The 14,634-nt window shown below is 33.4% G+C and overlaps 1 non-coding gene across 1 annotated transcript; it reads right to left on the minus strand.

Annotated features, from left to right (window-relative positions):
* Positions 1 to 6,391: 6,391 nt before the first annotated feature.
* On the minus strand, positions 6,392 to 6,498 carry LOC133037558 (small nucleolar RNA R71). Its single transcript, XR_009687648.1, has one exon. It is a non-coding gene; the product is annotated as a small nucleolar RNA R71 (small nucleolar RNA).
* Between the last annotated feature and the right edge of the window lie 8,136 nt (positions 6,499 to 14,634).

The following is a 14,634-nucleotide window of genomic DNA, read 5'->3' on the forward strand; positions in this document are numbered from 1 at the left end:
AGTTGGGCAGCAGTACGCGAAAATATTTTTTCCACAATATCTGTAAACATGACAGCAGATAGGCTCTTTGTATTGTCATTAAGTTCAACATATGCTATAGCACTGTAAAATGCATAATAAGATTGTTAGTATCTTTTTTTTTTATTATTTTAACTTAATTTCAATAACATCATATGTTTTTTGTAATATACCGTGGTGTAGGAAATCCTTCCTGGCCGCATGATGGCTTGTCACATTTAATTTTTTCATTGCGATTGTATAAATCTATTTTTTATGACATGCGTCACATGACATGTAATAAAAACTCTAGACGGTATCAGTTATTTTTATTGCCGCCTCAATCCAAAAATATTTTTTTTACATCCAAATCAAATGGTGTTAATAATAGTAAGATATTGAAACAAAAGTTTTATAAAGTAAATATTGTAGTAGTCTTTACCTCATTCAGTTGCAGATTTTTCATCAACTCTGAAATTTGGATGTTAGTCACTATTTCACTAATATATTTAATTGTGCTTCTAATTTATGAGCACGTGATCAAAAACAGTGTTGTAATGTATTCTCTGATTTGTTTTTGTTTTTTTTGTTTTTTGCATCTAATGCCTCAGGTTTAATTATAATAACTTTTGGTCGGTTTTAGTAAATGTTTTTCTTTTTCTGGTTTGCATTAATAGCTAGAACATGGAGAAATTAATAAGATTGGTATTCCTTTTTGTCGCAGCATGTACAAAGCAGCATAATTATAATAATGCTTTAAGTTGCTATTATTTTTATTTAACAGAAGACGAAATTATAAATTTTATGGCTTCTTAATTATACTGTATGTGTTAAAATATAATTTTTTCTTTTAATGAGTGTTTTTATAGGAAAATGGTAATTCTAGAAGAGAAGAAGAGAAGAAGAAGAAGAGAAAAATCGTAGATGTACAACAGCAAAACCCAATCGTATTTTTTTAGATTTAATGAAATTTATTTTATTTATTTTATTATATATAAATAAAAAGTGACCCAAATTTTTCATAAACTATTTTATTTTTAATAATAAATCATTTTATTTTTAATATAAATAAAAAATCACCCATGAATTTCTCATAAACCAAAAATTCGGTTATATAGGCACACTATAGATAGATATACTTATTGGATAAGCATAATATACTTAATTATTACGACTTGAATTTGATTTAATGTACTTAATTAGGCAAGCAAAATATATCCTTTAATTAATAGGACCAAATTTTATATGAAGTTAAATACCACATTATATAATAAGGTTAAATTACTTATCTATGATGCTATGAAAATGGGAGATACATATATTACCTAATTGATAGCAAATTTCAACTACATATATAAATCAAATTATTCACTTTTATATAACTTAATTTAAAATAACATACGAGCCCTCCAATACTAGCTAGTTTTACAAAAGAATATAGAAAATGAAATTGCTTATTGTATACTCGTAAACAGATTATATATGTAATTATTATTAGTACCAATATTAGAGTACTATAATATGTACATAATTGCTTTTGAGAATGTTGCTTAGATTAGCGTTGTCTTCTTAATCAAATAAGGGTACAAAGTCATTATTATAAACCAAACTTGAATCAATTTTACATAAAAAGATTAAATAATTAAAACTAAAGATAAATATAATTTAGATCGAGCACATGCACTCCACCAATTTTTATTTGAAAAGAAACTTCTTCATTTTTTTTTTTGGTTTAATTAGTTTGTTTTGAATCAATCAATAATTAACCATAAAAGAATACAATTATCAAACACGCATTCAACAACAATAAAAATAGATAAACACAAGAACCAAATAATGAATTAAAGCAATAAAATAAGTAGGGTCAAGCTTGGGTTAAAGCAGGTTAGATCCGTGCTTAGGACCTACCCAACCCAGAGCCTAAAAAAATATTTTCCATTTGAAATTATACATATATTTTAGTAATTTTTAAAAATACCACATATTTTTTAAATAAATGACCCAATAATTTTTTTTCTCCTAAGGTCCACCCAATCTTAGGGCCGGCCTTGAAAATAAGGAGAAGATAACACCAAAATTAACAAATTTGAGTCATGTGCAATGCTCTACATTTCGGTTGGAACAACATCAGTCATATCTTTATTGATAATTATTCCCAAGGTTAGAAGAGTATTACAAACTATGATAGAGATTACAAGACGAACTTTCTCTCTACTATTTACAACTCTCTCTATCTTACCTTACACAACAGTGATTTCTCTCTCAAGCTCTCTCTCAACTGATGATTTTGAATTACAAAAGTGATAGCTATAAATAGGCTTTTAATCAGCGGTAACTGACTTAACTAACATTGCCTTTTAAGTCTCCACGTCAACTCTAGAACACGCTCTCTGTAAGTAAACAAGCTTCCTGTAAGGATGACTCGAATGGGTACAAGCTCTCAGAACGTGCCAGATTGACGAAAACCACTCCGAAAGGACGTTCTGGACTAATGACAAGTTATTAGGAATGACCATCCGGCTAGCCACAAGCTTTCTAGAAATAGCTTATCCGGAAGGTCACCAAGCTTCTCGTAACTCCTTTTTGGAGGGACAACTAGCTTTTCAGAACTGCTTTCCAAAAGAGCGACTAACTTTCTAGATATAGCTTTCTGAAAGACGAAACTTGTAACCATAACCAAAAAATCTCCATCTTGGTTGCAAGTTGAAGTTACTTGACAAATCAATGTTCGATGGTGCTATTCCCTAGCCCCTTCTGGTCTCAATTAATTCCTATCCCAATCAACTTCAGGCAATGCTCAAATTTACTAACGGGCACTATCTTATTAATCATGTCCGAAGGATTATCTTCAGTCGACACTTTGGCAATCTTCACAGCTTCTTTCTCCACAACTTTTGTTCTAAAATGAAGCTTTATATCTATGTTCTTGGTACATTCATGGTGCACACAATTCTTGGTTAATTGAATTGCACTTTGATTATCAATGAATAGTAACAATCTTCTGGTTGGGTTTCAACTCTTCCATCAACCTAGTAAACTAAAGTGCCTCCTTGTTTGATTCTACCAAGGCCATATACTCAGCTTCAGTTGTCGATAGCACCACTACCTGTTGAAGGTTTACTTTCCAACTAATTATTGTACCACACATGTTAAACACATAGCCAGTTCACGACTTTCTTGTATCAATACACCCTTCATAATCAGAGTCCACATAACCATTGATAACATTCAAGTCTTCACTCTGTTTATTCATGTCAAACATAAATCATTTTTCAGCAGATCCCTTCAAGTACATCAAGATCCACTTTAGAGCCTCCCAATGCTCTTTTCCAAGGTTTCCCATGAATTTACTCACCTTGCTAACTGCATGATATACATAATGGAGCATACTGCACTAGCATACAAAACTTTTATCTTAAAGCATCTGAGTAGCACTCAATTTGAAGTGTTGCGCAAGTGGAGTGCTTTCGGCCTTTGAGTTACTCATTTCAAAGGTATCCAAAACCTTTTTAATGTACCTTTTTTATTTAGGTACAATAGCCTCTTTCTCATTTTTCGTCTATATCCATGCCTAAGATTCTACTTGTTGGACCCAAATCATTCATTTTAAACTCCTTCTTCAGTTGGAGTTTTAAGTGTTTAATCTCTGGCATACTCTTACTGGCAATCAGAATGTCATCTACATATAGAACAAATATAGCGTATCTCTATTTCTCTCTCTAAAATATATGCAGGGATCAAAATTACTTCTCTTTAAACCTATCTTGGTCATATAATCACCGGATCTCCTATTTCATTGTCTAGGAGATTGTTTCAAATCGTACAAGGAATTTCTTAACAAACACACCACGTGTACCTTTCCAACCTCCTCAAATCCTTCAGCTTATTTCATTAGAATTCTTTCTTCTAGATTTCCGTACAGAAAAGAAGTTTTTATATCTAATTATTCTAACTCAAGATCTTGGCAAACCACAAGTGCCAACAGAAATCTTATTGATATATGCTTAACAAGAGGAGAAATTACCTCATTGCAGTCGACCCCTTCATTTGAGAGAACCTTCTAGCAACCAACCTTGTTTTATATCATGCCTCTTGTACACTCGAAATTCCTTCTTTCTATTTGTACACCAATTTGCAGCCGATGACCTTACCATCTTATGGCATTGGTAATAAATCCCAAGTGTGATTCTTTTTGAGGAATACATCTCCTCCAACATAACTCTATTACATTACTTCCTGTCTCTGCTTTTCATTGCTTGTGCATAGCTGGTAAGCTCTTCCCAAATCCCAGCCGCCGTGGTTTCTTTGGTGATCTTCCTCAGAACCTTATCTCCAATATTCAATATGATTACACTATAAGCTTTGCAAGAATCTCTTTCTTGTCTTTTCAGACATTGTCTCTGTTAGGCTAAAATTAGTCTAAGATTCGGGTCATATTTCGGTTAGTTTTCACTCGTTGTTTCTAGTTTTAGGGCTATATTACGCTTGATTCTCTTGTTTCAGGTCCTCGGGCATTTAAAGAAAGTATGTACAAGAATTGAGGCGAAATGGCGAAAGAATCGAGAAGAAAATCCAAAATTTGTGTCGCCGCTGGCCTGGGCCGCGACTAGGAATTTGCCAGTCGCGACGGGACTTGGCAGAGACATCCCCAAGAACTCGAACTGCACCCCAGTCGCGACTGAGGCTTTGCCAGTCGCGACTGGAACAGGCAGAGAGAATTTTGAGACTAAACTGCTTAACCCAGTCGCGACTGGGGCTTTGCCAGTCGCGACGGGCACCCAGTGACGGGATTTTTGGGCAGTTTCGTAATTTCACGAATTTTAAAGATGAGAATTGGTTTAAATAGCAAGGTTTCGTGAAAATTAGGGATTATTCAGAATTGGAACCCTAGAAACAAAGGAGGAGGCTAGAAGAGCGGCTTGTGGCGACCCGGATCAATTGCTTCAACTAGTTCTTTCTCTTCTCTTTAATTTTTCTATGCTATTTTCTGTTTCAATATTAATTATGGATTTGATTATGGACGTTTTGAACTAAACTCCTATTTAGGGAGAATGATGAATGTTGTTTAAGTTTTTCCTAGTTAATGATTAATTGCCATTCCTCCATCTTGATTGTGAATACTATTCATATTTGTGTTTAATTTCCATGTGCAAGATTGATCACCTTTTACATGTTTTATGATCTCAATTCGAAATCTGAAAAGTGAGAATTGAGAATGCTAAAATTGGATAGTCTAGGTTTTGATGTGAAACGAAAGTATTTACATAGCCTATGTGACATTTAGATTATTGCTTAATGCTGATTTCATGTTAGTTTAATTAAGAGATTAATTAGAGAGCATGAGATTTAGAACCTAGAAGATCTGAAAAGAGCTAGGTTAATTTATAATCTGTCATTCACTTCAAGAGAAGGATAGCATTTAAACATTAACATTGGTAACTTAACAACAGGATTCGTCTCCCTATTTTCTTATCTTGATTAATCTTCCTTTGTTATTTTTAATTTTCTGAATTGTCTTATTTAATTCATAAAAGTATTCTTTTACCAGATAGAATCAATAGTATAATTTAGTAGTAATTAGTCCAATTCCCTGTGGTTCGACCTCACCTGTGTGAGTTTACTACTTGATTGCGTATACTTGCGTAGTGATTATAAATTTAACAACAAGTTTTTGGCGCCGTTGCCGGGGAATTGTTTAAAGATTAATATTACACAAAATTATACTAACTTCTACTTTGGTATATTTTCTCTTGCTGCTTTTCTAACCTTTCTCTTGCAAAAAAAAAAAAAAATAAAAATTGTTCTTATCTATTTCAGGTATTTTGAGTGCATGCGCCGCCAAGGGCAAGCAGTTATACTACCCATCGACCCTGAAATTGAGAAAACTTGTAGGAGAAACCGAAGGAACAAGAGGCAAGAAGGAGTTTCAGCAACTGCTGAAACAACAGAAATCATGGCTGCTAATGTGAATGTGAATGCTGCAAATAACGGCAATAATGGTGGTGTCGTGGAAGACCAAGCTAATGGCCGTAGCTTGAGAGATTACGTTCTCCCTACTCTGACGGGAGTGCAGTCATGTATCAGGCCACCGGCAGTGGATGCGAATAACTTTGAGATCAAACCTGCCATACTTCAAATGGTGCAGTCTTCAGTTTAGTTTGGCGGCCTCCCTTCTGAAGATCCTAATCTGCATCTCTCGAACTTCATGGAACTTTGTGAGACTTTTAAAGTTAATGGAGTTAGTGATGATGCCATTCGTTTGAGACTGTTTCCATTCTCACTTAGAGAAAGAGCCAAGAGCTGGTTAATCTCCTTGCCACCAAATTCCATAGCAACATGGACAGACTTAGCAACTAAATTTCTGTCTAAGTTCTTTCCCCCAGCAAAGTCTGCTAAGCTGCGAGGAGAGATCAACAATTTCTGTCAACAAGAGAATGAGTCTCTCTATGAGTCTTGGGAGAGGTTCAAGGACTTAATCAGAAAGTGTCCTCATCATGGTATTGAGAAGTGGATGCTGGTTCATAATTTCTATAACGGGTTGGTTGGTAACACTAGAACCCTGATAGATGCAGCAGCTGGTGGAGCCTTTATGAGAAAGAGTGCTAATGAGGCTTATGATCTATTGGAGGAGATGGCTCTAAACAATCAGCAGTGGCCAACTGAAAGGAGTCAAACTAAGAAGGTAGCTGGTGTGCTAGAGGTGGATGCCATTACAAAGCTGACAGCTCAGGTTGAGGCCCTAACAAAGCTGATCGCAGTGCAAGCCAAACAAGCTCAAGTGGTTTGTGAGATATGTGGAGGTCCCCATCACTTTTCTGAGTGTCAGGCAGATGTGGATGATTTGCCAATGGATCAAGCAAAAGCCATTGGAAACTATTCCCAAAACAATAATTATGGGCACAACCAACAGGGGTTCTACCAGCAGAGAAACCAGCCCCAACAAAACCAACAACAGCTGCAACAACAAAGTTCTAGTGGAGGCTCCACTATCCAAGCTGATTTATTGCTCCAATTCATGATGGAAACTAGAGCCTCTATTAAAACTCTAGAAACTCAAATGGAACAATTGGCTACTCAAGTGGAAAAACAAGCTCAAGGAAATTCGCCTAGCACTAATGATGCAAAAGGAAAAGAGCAATGTAAAGCAATTTCCTTAAGGAGTGGAAAGAAATATGATGGGCCTGAGATGATACAACCAGTGGATGAAGAGATTAAAGATCAAACAACACCAACAGCAGAGAAGGCTACTGATAGCCCAGCACAACCACAACAGTCTCCACCAATTAGCATTGATCACCATGTGAAAATACCCTATCCCCAGAGACTTAGAAAGTCAAGTCTAGACAAGCAGTTCACCAAATTCTTAGAAGTCTTTAAAAGACTACACATCAACATTCCTTTTGCTGAAGCTTTGGAACAAATGCCCCGTTATGTGAAGTTCATGAAGGAGATATTGTCTAAGAAGAGAAAATTGGAGGACTATGAAACAGTGGCATTAACTGAGGAGTGTAGCGCCATTTTGCAAAAGAAACTACCGCCCAAGCTTAAAGATCCGGGTAGTTTCAATATTCCATGCTCTATAGGGGGTTCGGTGGAAACTAAAGCTCTATGTGATCTGGGAGCAAGCATTAATCTAATGCCATTGTCTGTCTTCAAAAGGCTAGGATTGGGAAAAGCAAAGCCCACAACAGTGACTTTACAACTGGCAGATCGTTCTTTGACTCATCCTCGTGGGATAATTGAAGATGTACTGGTGAAGGTTGGTAAGTTTATCTTCCCTGCTGATTTCCTAATTCTTGATATGGAGGAAGATTCAACTATTCCCATTATTTTGGGAAGACCATTCTTAGCCACGGGCCGAGCATTAATAGATGTTCAAAAGGGAGAGTTAAAGTTGAGAGTGCAAGATGAAGAGGTCAATTTTAATGTTTTTGCCCCAACCGACATTCCTACCTGTTGCAAGATTGAGATGGTGAAGGGTTCTTTTGTTAAAGCTGATAAGAAGAAAGCAAAGCCTAAAGAGCGACTTCGAACGATTCGGCGTCATTGGAAAAGATTGATGTGTGGTAGTTCTGAAGGTGAGCTTACTCTTGTGCGAAACTCTGAAATCAACACGATTGGTGGTAAATTTTCTTCATTTAGTACGAGGGCTCTTTTGGATGAAAAGGGTCCGCCCAACCCCTTCTGATGGGGGTTCAGGTAAGTCCTTCTCACCTTGAGTATAATAGCACATTGGGGACAATGTCATATTTAGTTTGGGGGGAGAGACTTAAAATTTTTAAATTCTGCACTTTAATTTCTGCATTTTAATTATCTGTTTTAGTTTTTTTTGTTTTAGTTAAGGAATGGCAATAAGCTTGACGATAGTTGTATACTGCTGATTAGTGTGATGTGATCTAAAATTGTAAAATAACTGTGTGCTTGATTCTGCTAACTCTTTGGATTAGTTTGGATGCTTAGAAACCTGTGTTTATCTGTAAATACTCAATCTGTGAAAATTGTTATAATTGTTTTACGATAGTTTGTGGTAAGATTAACAAGATAGCTTAGAACTTGCATGTTTATTCTTTTGAGACGAAATCCTTGATAGTGTTCAATTGGAATATGATTTAGGCATTTGTTGGATAGTTTGAGCCTTTCAAGCCTACCGTAATAAGGTGTATCCCTAGTTAACCTTTTGAGCCTAAACCCGTTATGTTTTTAACCCATCGATTTGAAAAATTGCAACCACACTATTAATTTTTCTTCACCATGTTATCCATGATATCATAAGCTACATAATTAGTTTGGGGGAGGAGAAACATTTAGTGTGAGGGAATAGTGAGAGTGAGAAAAACTTGTAAGATTGAGAAGAGGAAAATTGTGTAATTCAATGTCACTGAAAAAAAAAATGAAATATGATGAAAAGAAAAACACAATAAAAAGTAAAAATATGTGTGAAAAGAAAAAAATTCAGTGATGTTGAAAAATAATAGAGATGTCTTCTATCAATCTTGGTAAATTCAGGAATATTATGGGATCTTAGAAAAAAAAGAAAAAGTAAGAAGCTTGTGAGTTCTGTTTGTGTGCTTATGATATCTTGAGCCAAAAATTGTCTTTAGCCTACCCCTGAATATCTGAGCCATACTACCTAAAGCCTTCAAAAGACCTAATGATTCCAAAGAATACTGTCAACATTAGTGGAGAAAGGTAAGTATGCAAGCTTATGAGTTATCGGGCTGTGGAACTGTTGGAAAGAGTAAAGCTTTTATAACAATGTTTCACATTTGAATAAATTTTTGCAGTTGTACATAGTGTTATAAACTGAGCATCTAAATTAATTGTTAGAGTTGGTAGAATTGAAATTCTAGTTTGTGCAATGGAAGAGAACAACACATGAGGCAGTAGTATTATGATTATCTGATAGCGTAGTTAGTAGTTAGTAGTTAGTATTGAGTTTCTTTTTATCTTACTCGAGGGCGAGTAAGAGTCTAGTTTGGGGAAATTTGTTAGGCTAAAATTAGTCTAAGATTCGGGTCATATTTCGGTTAGTTTTCACTCGTTGTTTCTAGTTTTAGGGCTATATTACGCTTGATTCTCTTGTTTCAGGTCCTCGGGCATTTAAAGAAAGTATGTACAAGAATTGAGGCGAAATGGCGAAAGAATCGAGAAGAAAATCCAAAATTTGTGTCGCTGCCAGTTCCAGTCGCGACTAGGAATTTGCCAGTCGCGACGGGACTTGGCAGAGACATCCCCAAGAACTCGAACTGCACCCCAGTCGCGACTGAGGCTTTGCCAGTCGCGACTGGAACAGGCAGAGAGAATTTTGAGACTTATCTGCTTAACCCCGTCGCGACTGGGGCTTTGCCAGTCGCGACGGGCACCCAGTGACGGGATTTTTGGGCAGTTTCGTAATTTCACGAATTTTAAAGATGAGAATTGGTTTAAATAGCAAGGTTTCGTGAAAATTAGGGATTATTCAGAATTGGAACCCTAGAAACAAAGGAGGAGGCTAGAAGAGCGGCTTGTGGCGACCCGGATCAATTGCTTCAACTAGTTCTTTCTCTTCTCTTTAATTTTTCTATGCTATTTTCTGTTTCAATATTAATTATGGATTTGATTATGGACGTTTTGAACTAAACTCCTATTTAGGGAGAATGATGAATGTTGTTTAAGTTTTTCCTAGTTAATGATTAATTGCCATTCCTCCATCTTGATTGTGAATACTATTCATATTTGTGTTTAATTTCCATGTGCAAGATTGATCACCTTTTACATGTTTTATGATCTCAATTCGAAATCTGAAAAGTGAGAATTGAGAATGCTAAAATTGGATAGTCTAGGTTTTGATGTGAAACGAAAGTATTTACATAGCCTATGTGACATTTAGATTATTGCTTAATGCTGATTTCATGTTAGTTTAATTAAGAGATTAATTAGAGAGCATGAGATTTAGAACCTAGAAGATCTGAAAAGAGCTAGGTTAATTTATAATCTGTCATTCACTTCAAGAGAAGGATAGCATTTAAACATTAACATTGGTAACTTAACAACAGGATTCGTCTCCCTATTTTCTTATCTTGATTAATCTTCCTTTGTTATTTTTAATTTTCTGAATTGTCTTATTTAATTCATAAAAGTATTCTTTTACCAGATAGAATCAATAGTATAATTTAGTAGTAATTAGTCCAATTCCCTGTGGTTCGACCTCACCTGTGTGAGTTTACTACTTGATTGCGTATACTTGCGTAGTGATTATAAATTTAACAACAGTCTCATGAAGAGCCTTTTTCTCTAAGCAACGCTTTATACAATCTTCGGTGGACTAGCAGGGCTCTCTTCTTCATTCTCTATAGCCCAAAGTCATCCGCACCGGTAAATTTTTCCACATCGTATTTTGTGGTAGCCATAAATGTGAACCTTGCTCTGAAGCTAATTTGTTGTGAATCAATCAATGTTTAACGATAAAAAACACCAGATCAACAAACACGTATTCAAGAATTATACTAACAGATAAACAAAAGAACCAGATAATGAATTAAAGTAGTAAAACAAGGAAAAGATAACACCAGGATTTAACGAGTTTGAGCCATGTGCAATGCTCTACATCTTAGTTGGAACAGCAGCAACCATATCTTTATTGATAATTGCTTCGAAAGTTACAAACTCTGATAGAAATTACATGACGAACTTTCTCTCTGTTGTTTACAACTCTCTCTCATTCTCTCTCTCTCTATATATATATAACCTTACACAACAAATTTCTCTCTCAAGCTCTCTCTCAACTAATGATTTTGGATTACAAGGGTGACAACAATAAATAGGCTTATATCGGCGCTAACCGACTTAACTAACATCGCATTTTAAGTCTCCACGTCAGCTCCAGCAACACGCTCTTCATAAGTAAACAAGCATTCGGTACGGACAATCCAGAATGGTCCATCCAAACATGTACAAGCTTTCTGAACATGCGTTCTGGATTGATGACAAGCAGTCAAAAAGGATGTCCGGAAGGTCACCAAACTTCCCGTAACTCCCTTTCTGGTGAAACAACTAGCTTCTCAAATCTAATTTTTCGAAAGACAAAATTTGTAACCATAACTAATAATTAGTTTTAGTTATTAATTAATTTGTAGGTATAATAATCTATAACGGCTACTTTATCAGGTTGATCACGTGGTGGAATCACTGAAATTTCCAAAGAAAATATTATATCAAAATTTCTTTAAAAATGTTTCTGAAAAATTATATAATGATCAGTATATACTACTCCTACTTCCTTCAAGAAAGTTTGTACACGACTACTTAATTATATTAGATTATATATATTATAATTGACTTAAGAGAGAATCTAACATGTGAGAATGACCTAAAATTTCGTTCTTTGATCGATCAAGAAATATACTATTATTCTAATTTGTAAGAGAGAGGTTAATTTATAATCATTTGGTCGGTAAAGATGTAATTTGGTCAACTGTTTATTATCTTAAACAGTTATATATATATAATATTAATAACTATATATAATATAAACTATGTGACTGCTATTGTTTTAATTTTTTTTTTCTTTTTTTGCTGAGAATGTGCCTGCTATTGTTGACAAAGCCATTTATATATTTATACGTCTATATGCATCAATATATATTCAAACCCTAATCCGAGTTAATAACCAATATAAGCAAGTTTATATATCTATTCTATATAAAGTGTGCTTATATAACTAAAATTCTTGGTTTTTGAGAAATTTATGGGTGACTTTTAATTTTGATTTAATAAAATAATTAAATATTATTTATATATAATAAAATAATAATAAAACAAATCTCATTAATATTTGAACTGATATTTAGGTGACTTTTAATTTTTATTTAATAAAATAATAAAATATTATTTATATATAATAAAATAATAATAAAACAAATTTCATTAATATTTGAACTGATATTTGATGCTAAATATTCGAGAATCACAACACATTTAAAAAAAAAACAACCCGGGATTTGATACTCTGAGACTCTCAATTAAAAAAAAAAAAGTAATATGCTCATCAAATTTGTATTTATTTTTAAACATGGTGAAAAAATGAATTATCTTTCATATTATTCAACAGAGTAAAACAAGTTTTATATTGGTTTACTATTTAACAACTTTGTCAAGAATTCTTGTAAGTTGTAACCACAAAATTGCCAGGTCAAACCAACACTTTCATTGCAATATTCACAGACTAACTACAAAATTATTTCATAGCATTTACAGAACCGCACACCCCTAATCATCTTTAATATGGACGTATCAGAAGCCAGATCATTAACCTAAATTGGTTAGTTCTATTATGTTTTGGAACAAATCGTCTATAATATAAAAAACCCATCATACTTGTATCTTGAAACATTCTTCAGGAACCAAGATTTTAAAACACAATTGTTACCTCCTTAAGGTCAACCCACTCCCAAGTCTCATTTGTTGTATTTATATCATAGACCAAAGCATGTCGACCCTGTAAATAATAAGAAAATCAAACGTGGTTTAAATCTCAAGGCAATAGAGCCTTTTCCGTTAAATCTCAAAGATACATAAATATACAAGATAAAAAAGCCAATCTAAGAAGTGGGTGCCACGTTAAAGCTAAGGAAACATTAAGCAACTGTTAGGCTTGTTTTACAATTTATGGTGTTTTAAAAAAACATATCGAAATAGTATCACATAAAAAAACCTCCACATCATTTATTTTTTTTAAGGTAGTGTTCAATTAGGAGATCTAACGAGTTTCGCCCCTTCACTAATGGTTTCTAAGAGTTCAAATTCCAGTATTGTATAAATCTTCAATTTGTTCTATTTCTTATATTAAAAGAAATTTTGCTACTTTTTTTTTTTTTTAATTTACAACTTTATTGTTTATATAGTATTAGGGACATTCATGGAAATTAGGGTTTCTTTGAAATATACAATTAATGAGCATTACTTTTTGATCATAGTGTGTTTTCCATGACTGAAAACCTCAATAATCTCTATCATTTGATATCAAATAAAATAAAATTATCATGATGTATACATTATGGTTATTTAATGAGTAATTAGTGTGTTGAAATTGTCAAGCTGATATTTAGAATTGTTTATAATTGAATTGTTTCTTTGTCAAAATTAATATTAAGTATATTTATATGTTTATAAGTTTATCTATTTTCTCTTATGCTCATATAGCAATAGAATCATACTCATATAGACATGTTATTTTCATTTTGTAATTTAGATCTTCTTAGTCATTATTTAGTTCACTTAAACCTTTTCCGATTATGCTAACTGAAGTTTTGTTTCTTTTAGGTACTTCATTACAAAGATCTGTATTACATGTATTGTTTATTTTTGACTATGAGGAGGTGGATTTCTTTATTGGGAAACATATAGTGTGATAAATTATTGTTCATATATTTAATAATTCTTTTTGATTAATGAGATTCATATATATAAATGTGTATATTGAATTCTTTATTCAAATAATTATTTTTGATTTTTACGTGATTATTTATTGTTCTTTATTCAAATAATCTCACCTAATAACTAATAATGTTTTTTCTTTAATTTTTTATTGTATCACTTTCAAATGACATAGAAAAAAACTAGCATAAAATTTAATATACGTGCCTCGCACGTAGTTTTTGCTAGTATATATAAATATATGTATTCACTTGTTAATTGTAACTTCTTTGTTTGGAAGTTATAATACTTCATTGCCATTTTTAATACCAAACCCTTACGTGAGTTTATTATTATAACTTATATAAATATATATATATATATATATAGTTGTCGTACTGTTTTTCTTGAGATTTGCATGGCCCATAATATTGGCCATAACGGAATATAGAGACACGCTTAAGCAATATGCTTTTGCCCTTTTGAAAGCAAAAACAAAGTGAACACAAGTAAATCCCTCCTTTAGAAACATAGGTAGATTTGTAAGATTTTGATTTGGATCTAGCTTTAGATTAACGAGTATGGTCTCTTAATTAGAGACACGTATAAGCAATTATGTTATTGCCCTTTTAAATAAATATTATTTATATATATAACAAATAAAATGAAATAAAAGTGATGAACATAAAAATCCTTGACAAAAACTAGGTTTTTTATTTCTTGGCTTGTATAGGTATAGATTTG

The sequence above is a fragment of the Cannabis sativa genome, chromosome 4 (assembly GCF_029168945.1).
Source record: "Cannabis sativa cultivar Pink pepper isolate KNU-18-1 chromosome 4, ASM2916894v1, whole genome shotgun sequence".
NCBI lineage: Eukaryota > Viridiplantae > Streptophyta > Magnoliopsida > Rosales > Cannabaceae > Cannabis > Cannabis sativa.